This window comes from Asterias rubens, chromosome 12, assembly GCF_902459465.1.
Source record: "Asterias rubens chromosome 12, eAstRub1.3, whole genome shotgun sequence".
In the NCBI taxonomy this organism is placed as follows: Eukaryota; Metazoa; Echinodermata; class Asteroidea; order Forcipulatida; family Asteriidae; genus Asterias; species Asterias rubens.
This window is the reverse complement of record NC_047073.1, coordinates 6,320,687-6,330,694: the sequence shown is the minus strand read 5'-3', so window position 1 is coordinate 6,330,694 and position 10,008 is coordinate 6,320,687.

Sequence of the window (10,008 nt, the reverse complement as noted above, 5' to 3'; positions counted from 1 at the left end):
ACAACATTTATTGAATTTAGCAAAACGAGTATAATGAAGTTTAAGAACAATCTGTTAATATAAAACAATAAAAGCAGTGAAAAGAGTTAACAACTGTTTTAAGCATTTGCAAGTTTCGACGAGTAACAAATATAATGGCAAGTTAATCCATTAATTTTGTTATGTGCATGGTGTTTATACTCGTAAAGTTCACCACTCAAAAACTTAACAATTCATCCATTAGAGATAGCATTCAAGTTCGCTGGAGTTTCTTGAAGGGTGTGTCTTTTCATTTAAACTCATTTTTGGCCAGTCATTTTTTGGATTGTGCAATGTAAAACATAACACTTGGTTAAAAAGTTGCTTCCTTTATTATTTAGGTTTTTTGGTCAAATTCTGCAAATGAGCAGTCAATTTTATTTTCATGCGTTCGAATTCAAGCTGTTTTGCCTCTCCAGTTGTTACTGCGTTTCAAATTCAAAATTCGGCCATTCAATTTTGTTTTGAGTCGAGTCAAATTCCTGTAGTACTCTGTTCAATGTAGCGTACCGTCATTCTTGTTCGTGACACAACCGCCTCAAGAAGCGTCTGCGAATTTGAATGCTGCTTTGATGGATTTTAAATTGAATGATTATTTTGTTAAATCGAATGCAACATTACCATTAGGCCAAAAATTACAGTTGAACAACATTTGCCAAGATACCTGTCGCACAATTTTTTTTTTTAGGTAAGTCTTGGTCATTTTCCATTACATACACCTCCCCCCCCCCCACCAACCCCCAAAATAAATACAAAATGAATGAATAAATATAGGATGGATTCTCCATTTCAAAAGGTTGCGCTCGATCTAAAATTGAATGCAGTACCTACCGTACCTACCAGTACTCGGAAAATGAGTAAATGACGCTGTCAAATTTGCTGCATTGTCTCCACGGTTATTATTAGACCGTGGGATTCATCATAAAAAAGGGCGCTAGTTTTCGAGTTATCTGCAACTACCTAAACTTTTCCCCCAGATTTACTTATGGTAGACTTTCATAAAATGTTAAAGTTGTCAAGGGTAAAACTTGCACAGTAATGAGTTGTTTTAGTTAGAAATTAATTACAAGAAAAAAGCGCCCTCTGTGGTCGAAACTGGAGAACGGTGCTCAAACTGTATGGGCAAATCAATACGGCACAAACGAATTGGGAAGTTACCGGATATTTTATTTTAGTGTCCTTTACAGGTTAACAGCTTTTTTCGCCAGATCTCAATTTAATTATTATCATTTACGAAAATATTAAAAGGTTTGTTATTCTGTACACCATTAATTTCCCCCACAGTGTTTTTCAATTGTTTGAATTACTGTCACCCACACACAGGCTTTAATTAAATCTAAATTAAATAGATAACTTGAAAGGAAATAGAAGGATATTGTATATATACAAGAGATACACATTTTTATTTTCTCACCATTTTTTGGTGTATTTCTTTCTTCTCTTCAGATGCCACATTTGTGGTATAAAAATCATAAATAAATCTGACGGAGCGTTAAAAGAAATACATTATAAAATCAGTAATGCTACAAGATTGCTTTGTTAAGGTAATGGCTGTCTTTGATTGGCTTCGTTTGAACAATAACTGTTTTATCTATCGACCCGTGGCGTTGATGAAATCTTAAACTGTACGCACAGCAGTGTGGTACACATACAAAGTATGCTGCAAAGGGACTCGTGGTGTGTAATTTTCAAAAATCTGAAATAAATATAACGGAGCTTTATAGAATTATGATTAAATCAGTAATGCTACATGAATGCTTTGTTTGAGTACTGGCAGTCTTGGATTGGCTTCGTTTGAATGATAACGTATTGATAAAGCGTTTTACAAATCGACCCGTGGCGTTGATGAAACTGTAAACTGTACGCACAGCAGTGTTGTACACACGCACAGTATGCTGCAAAGGGAATCGTGGTGTGTAATTTTCAAAAATCTGAAATAAATATAACGGAGCTTTATAAAATTATGATTAAATCAGTAATGCTACATGAATGCTTTGTTTGAGTACTGGCAGTCTTGGATTGGCTTCGTTTGAACAATAACATGTTGATAAACTGTTTTATAAATCGACCCGTGGCGTTGATGAAATCTTAAACTATACGCACAGCAGTGTAGTACACGTACAAAGTATGCTGCAAAGGGACTCGTGGTGTGTAATTTTCAAAAATCTGAAATAAATATAACGGAGCTTTATAAAATTATGATTAAATCAGTAATGCTACATGAATGCTTTGTTTGAGTACTGGCAGTCTTGGATTGGCTTCGTTTGAACAATAACATGTTGATAAACTGTTTTATAAATCGACCCGTGGCGTTGATGAAATCTTAAACTGTACGCACAGCAGTGTAGTACACGTACAAAGTATGCTGCAAAGGGACTCGTGGTGTGTAATTTTCAAAAATCTGAAATAAATATAACGGAGCTTTATAAAATTATGATTAAATCAGTAATGCTACATGAATGCTTTGTTTGAGTACTGGCAGTCTTGGATTGGCTTCGTTTGAACAATAACATGTTGATAAACTGTTTTATAAATCGACCCGTGGCGTTGATGAAATCTTAAACTGTACGCACAGCAGTGTAGTACACGTACAAAGTATGCTGCAAAGGGACTCGTGGTGTGTAATTTTCAAAAATCTGAAATAAATACAACGGAGCTTTATAAAATTATGGTTAATCAGTAATGCTACATGCATGCTTTGTTTGAGTACTGGCAGTCTTGGATTGGCTTCGTTTGAACAATAACATGTTGATAAACTGTTTTATAAATCGACCCGTGGCGTTGATGAAATCTTAAACTGTACGCACAGCAGTGTAGTACACGTACAAAGTATGCTGCAAAGGGAATCGTGGTGTGTTATTTTCAAAAATCAGATATAAATGTAACGGAGCTTTATAAAACTATGATAAAATCAGTAATGCTACATGAATGCTTTTTATAGGGAATGACAGTCTTGGATTGGCTTCGTTTGAATGATAACGTATTGATAAAGCGTTTTACAAATCGACCCGTGGCGTTGATGAAACTGTAAACTGTACGCACAGCAGTGTTGTACACACGCACAGTATGCTGCAAAGGGAATCGTGGTGTGTAATTTTCAAAAATCTGAAATAAATATAACGGAGCTTTATAAAATTATGATTAAATCAGTATTGCTACATGAATGCTTTGTTTGAGTACTGGCAGTCTTGGATTGGCTTCGTTTGAATGATAACGTATTGATAAACCGATTTACATATCGACCCGTGGCGTTGATGAAATTGTAAATTGACGCACAGCAGTGATGTACACCATAAAGTATGCTGCAAAGGGACTCGTGGTGTGTAATTTTCGAAAAACTGAAATAAATATAACGGAAATTTATAAAATTATGATAAAATCAGTAATGCTACATGAATGCTTTTTATAGGGAATGACAGTCTTTGATTGGCTTCGTTTGAATGATAACGTATTGATAAAGCGTTTTACAAATCGACCCGTGGCGTTGATGAAATTGTAAACTGTACGCACAGCAGTGTTGTACACACGCACAGTATGCTGCAAAGGGACTCGTTGTGTGTAGTTTTCAAAAATCTGAAACAAATATAATGGAGGTTTATACAAATATGATAAAATCAGTAATGCTACATGAATGCTTTGTTTAGGTAATGAGAGTCTTTGATTGGTCTAATTTGAATGATACCGAATTGATACACCGATTTACAAATCGACCCGTGGCGTTGAAATCTTAAACTGTGCGCACAGCAGTGTAGTACACGCGCACAGTATGCTGCAAAGGGACTCGTGGTGTGTAATTTTCAAAAATCTGAAATAAATATAACGGAGCTTTATAAAATTATGATTAAATCAGTAATGCTACATGAATGCTTTGTTTGAGTACTGGCAGTCTTGGATTGGCTTCGTTTGAACAATAACATGTTGATAAACTGTTTTATAAATCGACCCGTGGCGTTGATGAAATCTTAAGCTGTACACACAGCAGTGTAGTACACATACAAAGTATGCTGCAAAGGGACTCGTGGTGTGTAATTTTCAAAAATCTGAAATAAATATAACGGAGCTTTATAAAATTATGATTAAATCAGTAGTGCTACATGAATCCTTTGTTTGGTTAATGCCGGTCTTTGTTAGGCACAATTTGAATGATACCGTATTGATAAACTGTTTTACAAATCGACCCGTGGCGTTGATGAAATCTTAAACTGTGCGCACAGCGGTGTTGGATACACACGAACAGTAGCCTATGCTGCGACAGGACTCGCGTGGTCTTTAATTTTCAAAAATCTGAAATAAATATAATGGAGCTTCATAAAATTATGATAAAATCAGTAATGCTACATGAATGCTTTGTTAAGGGACTGGCAGGCTTTGATTGGTTTCGTTTGAACAATAACGTGTTGATAAACTGTTTTTACAGATCGACCCGTGGCGTTGATGAAATCGTAAACTGATGCACACGCACAGTATGCTGCAAAGGGACTCGTGGTCTTAAATTTTTAAAAATCTGAAATAAATGTAATGGAGTTTTATAAAAATACGATAAAATCAGTAATGACACAGGAATCCTTTGTATAGGTACTGGCAGTCTTTGATTAGTTTAATCTGAAGAATACCGTATTGATAAACCGTTTTTAACAAATCATACCCTTTTAGTTGATGAAGAGTTTGTATTCTGTGGATACGCATTGCTTTGTTGTATATTTAAAAATCTTGAAATATACTTTAAAAATCAGCAATATATTAATGGTTGTGAATAAAAATAAATAAACTAAATGTCTGAACTTTAGAGCGAAACTCCAAAATATCGGTGTATCTACCATACAAAAAAACACAAACAAATCTTAGGGAGAAAAAGCTCAAGGAATGGTAGCGAGTCTACGTATTGCTGCTCCGTTTGACGACTACTGATTACATCGGATCCTTTCGAGTAGCGATCGACTCCTGGCGTTTGGAAACTAACATCTACCACTCGTAACGGGACGCAGATTACCGCATAATGGTTGCCTATAAACCGTAATGCGCGTGCGTCTGGGACCGCACTCTGACCGCATGAAACCCAAGGCTTTTAACTCATTCACCGAGACAGTTGGGTCATAAAGCCTAAATTATAAACACAAGTGTGGTGATAATTGGGAAAGGACCACCAGGCATCCTTATTATTTTTCATTGCATAGTTTAGGCCATGGAGGAGGGAGACATAATTATTTGCAATGTACATTTCCCACATAGACCTTATCGCAAATACCAATGCGCAAGCGCAGACTGTTGAATGAGGTGCATTGTGGGATATATATGGATCAAATTTGGATACCAGCTAGACCACAATGCACCTAATTCCAAGCTTTACGCGCGCGCCCCAGTATTTGCGATAAGGTCTATTTCAAATGTTCGTCAAGTGCATGTTTTTGCATGCATACATCTTATCAGGTTTTACTTAATATTTAGATGGCCTAGTTTTGAAAATATGTAGGCCCTGTAATTAATCTATTAAAAAAAATAATGAACGGGGTTATTATAATATACTTTCCCTTAAAGATGCTATGTCAGATTTGTGGCCGATTTGAGCCATTGCTCGAAAAAATCCGCCAAATTAGTAGCAGTGAAATAAAGTGCTCAAAATTAGTTTTTATCGGGATCCCGACAATATATCACGTGACCAATTCTTATGTGTTTTATAAGAAACGTTTTAAATTTTTGTCATGGTTCCTGACCATTAAAAGTAAAAGTTAAACTTTTTTTCGTTAGAGCGGGTGATACTCTTTGAAATAATACCATTCACTCAAAAAAAATCTGTTTTTTAATGTTTGGGGCAAAAAATCTGACAAAACATAAACAACAACATCCTTCCACACCAGAGGTCCACGCGCGCAAAATAGTCAACCAAGCTAGAAATGATGAGTTGATTGCTTTTCCTCTTAGGAAAATTAGGCAAAAATAATGGTAACAACGCCCTTGCCTATATTATGCCATGACAGACCAAAGACAAAAAATGACAGAGTTTGAATCGAACTTATCGCAACAGTTCAGCCAATGTGGCCATCTCACTTAAAAAATAGATAAACCTTCTTCAAATCCCAAAGGAAGAATGAAGTTATTCAATATCCCAAAAGCCATTCATTACAACTGACAGCAGAGAGATAAACAGCCGTATTTACTAGCTTGATATTCGCAGAATAATGAAAACAATACGTCATTGCAATTATTTAAGTAATTTTGATAAAAATTGAATCGGAAATAATTTATCATAATCTAGTTAACCTTCCGTTTTGACAGATGATTTCTGGTTTAATTTCAAAAGGATCGGCAAAACACAATACATTAAAAAGATTAAAACGACAAATACATCATTGGGGTGTAAACTCACAACAAGTGCTATTTTTGTTAACGCGACACACAGGCTTTCTTTGGGCTGTTTTGTCTACAACATAGACTAAGATTGACTTCAAAAGTCTTATTTCTCGTCCGCATGGATGCGAAAAATCGTTCAAAACAATTGTATTGAGGGCGCTCTACTCTGTAATTAACGCAACACTTGGATCCGACTCTCACGAAAAATGACATTATGGCAGATCTTTTTAGAAACGGAGAATAAGGAAAAACTAAATACTTACTAAATATAACTGTACAATTATTTTTTAGATATTCTCTTTTTTTTTATTTTATATGTATATTATTTTTAGTAATACCCGTCATTTGTATACAAAAAGTCACTATAAAACATAAATTCAATCCCAATTGTACGATTTCGTAATGAAACAAATTAATTATATCACCGTTGAAAATGTACCGTTTCCACGCAAAGTGTGAAAAAAAAGTATTTTTGGCGACTGCTCATGTAAAAGCAATTCATTATATTGACGCAATTACCGCCTCCATACTCAAAGTGACATTTCACGCTAAACTGCGTTTGTATGATAGTATTGATAGTATGATTCTGTTCGAATACACATCATTTTCCTGCTCTGCTTGTTGCACTCTATAATGTTGCACTCATTTCCAATGGAGTGTATGTTATTTGTTTTTGCATTATGGGATAACAAATATGATTTGTTAACACCCGTTCACAGAACCTTTGATAATATTGTCGAAACCAGTAATCTCGCTTGATGAATCCGAACATTAAAGGGATAAGGTGACAAATCTGTGAAAATTTAAACTCAATTGGTCATCGAAGTTGCAAAAGAATAATGAAAGAAAAAACACCCTTGTTGCACAATATTATTTGTTAAGTCTTTTAATATTGATATAGTTTATACAATTCGAATTATTTGAGTGGTGATGTCAGGTGAATTTCGTAAATCAAAAACAAAACACCCATCTCTGATTCCTTACAACACATACACTCCTGAATAAAAAATTTAAATTAAAAACAACTTCTCAAGACATCACACAGCGTTTATTCTTCGATACAAAATAAATTGAAAGTGGCAAGGCCACCTGTTAGAGTATCATTACTGTATCAAGTTATTAAATAAACATCTTATAGAAATCAATCTACTTTTCCAAATTTATTTTAATTTACGTTATAGATATCTCTTAAAATGGTTGTGTGTACTTAATTTGGCCACATCGACATACAGTAACCCAGTAACAAAAATACCAAGATATATAGCTTGGGCATAACAAATTTGTAATTGAACTATTCCTTTGAACAGCGAGCTGCAAATAACATTAGATGTGGACAACAAAACAAAAAAACCCATAAAAGTGAACAAAATTCTGGACCAATTTAACTGTGATGATCTCCCTACCAAGCTTAACCGGCTTGTGAATTTTGACAAACCCATGGAAGCTCATGTATCAAAGGTTTCACAAACCTCAATTTCTTCTAATTTAAGGTGATGAGTTTTGAAATTTAATTTTGTGTTTAGTTTGTGTCTGTGTATGATAAAAACGGCACAAGTTGTGCTTAAAGGAACACATTGCCTTGGATCGGTCGAGTTGGTCTTTGAAAAGAGCTTGTAACCGTTTGTTAAAAAATGCATATGGTTAGGAAGATTTTTTAAAAATAGAACACAATGATCCACACAAATTTGCCCCGAAATTGCACAGTTTTCCTTTTAATTTGCGAACTAACACGGTCGGCCATTTATACGGTAGTCAAAAATATGACTCCCATAAATGGCCGACTGTGTTAGTCGACAAGGTAAAAGGAAAACCACGCAATTTCGAGTGATACTTGTGTGGATCATTGTATTCTACTTTTAAAATATCTTTCCAATCATTTGCATTTTATAACAAACAGTTATAAACCCTTTTTAAAGACCAACTCGTTCCTTTGAGCAGCGCAATAAATTAGGCACATACCACCCTAGCACTTTGTCATAATACATCTCTAAATGACAACATTAACATGTCTGCTCTACAATTTGTTATGAAGTCAAAATAACATGGCACTGCTTAACACATAACTATGTGCTTACAATGCCCTGTAAATCATGTAAGAGCACAATCTAATCTGCGTGCTAAACACTGCCAAGACCCAGTTCAGTAAAATAGCTGCTCAAACAAAATATAATAAAGTTACAATAATTTTAAAATTCTTTCCTTTTAAATTTCATCAAGTCAAACCTACTTGATTCCTTTGATTGTTAGCACCACCTATCATCACTTGACCCCTGACCCAAGACTTTTTTTTTAAAGAAATTTTCCAAAACTCTTTTACTAATGCCAGATCATCATGACCTGTTTTTTGGAGATCAACATGACCCCCAGAATCAGAGTCATTAATGTTGACCCCAAAATGGGCCATTCTGACCCAGAACTGAGTATCAAGGTCTTTATGGTTTCGTCCCAAGGTAAAAATTTCATAAAACCTGTAAGTATAAAAACTTACTAAGCACAGACAAAACTTACCCTTGGCATGCTAGCCAGTCCTACTCATTTGCTGCTTAACAGCTATATGAAATTGGGCCCTGGGTGGACATGAACTCTCAACCGACATGACATGTTTAAGAGTACAGTACCTCACAAGGATATATAACATACACATACAGAATATAGTCATAATCAATTTGTGTATCTCTTTAAAAAATATAGAAAAGTAGTCTCCTTAATTTGACATTATGTACACATCACTCGCCAAAGATGCATTTAACATAATATTACTAATATCCTAAACTTTCATCTTACAAAAAATAGAAAATTTTATACTGTTTACATTTCAGATATTTAATTTTTAAATGAACAGTGTGATTACTAGGAGTTGAACATATTGTACACACAAATTGGACTCATCCAATTGAACTTCAGACCATTGTATTAAAGACACTACACCACTGCTGTAGTCGAGACCACGAAGCTCGAGACCGAGACCAGTCCTTCCAAGACCGAGACCAGCCCTACCGAAAGAGACGGACACAAGGTCTCGTGACTAACAACACTGCACTGGACACTTTTGGTAATTATCAAAGACAGTCTTCTCACTTGGTGTATCTGAACATATGCACGAACTAACAAACCTGTGTAAATTTGAACTAAATTGGTTATTAAAGCTGCGAGAAGTTAATGGAAGAAAAAACAGCCTTGTCACCTGAAGTTGTGTGCTTTCAGATGCTTGATTTCGGGACCTCAAAATCTAATTATGAAGGTATCGAAATCAAATTCAAACATTTTAGTAGAAATGATTATCAGCTGCTTTCAGCCAAAATTTGGGATTTGTGTGGCCAAGCAGTGAAGCAGCCAAGCTCTGGTGTTTCTGACCAGCACAGTGTGGGTTCAAGTCCTGGGCTCAATTTCATGGCTCTGCTTACCGCCAAATTCTGCTCTTACGATCACGATTCCCCGCTTACATGCAAGCGCCAAATTTCTGTGATACCCTTTGGCTTTAATTTTTAAATGAACAGTGCGATACCCTTTGGCTTCTGCACGCGCAGAAGCCAAATTCGCCGCTAACCCGTGAAATACGCTTGCCGTAAGCACAGAAATCCCTGCTTCCGTAAGCGCCGATTCCATGCTTACGGTAAGCAGAGCCATGAAATTGGGCCATGG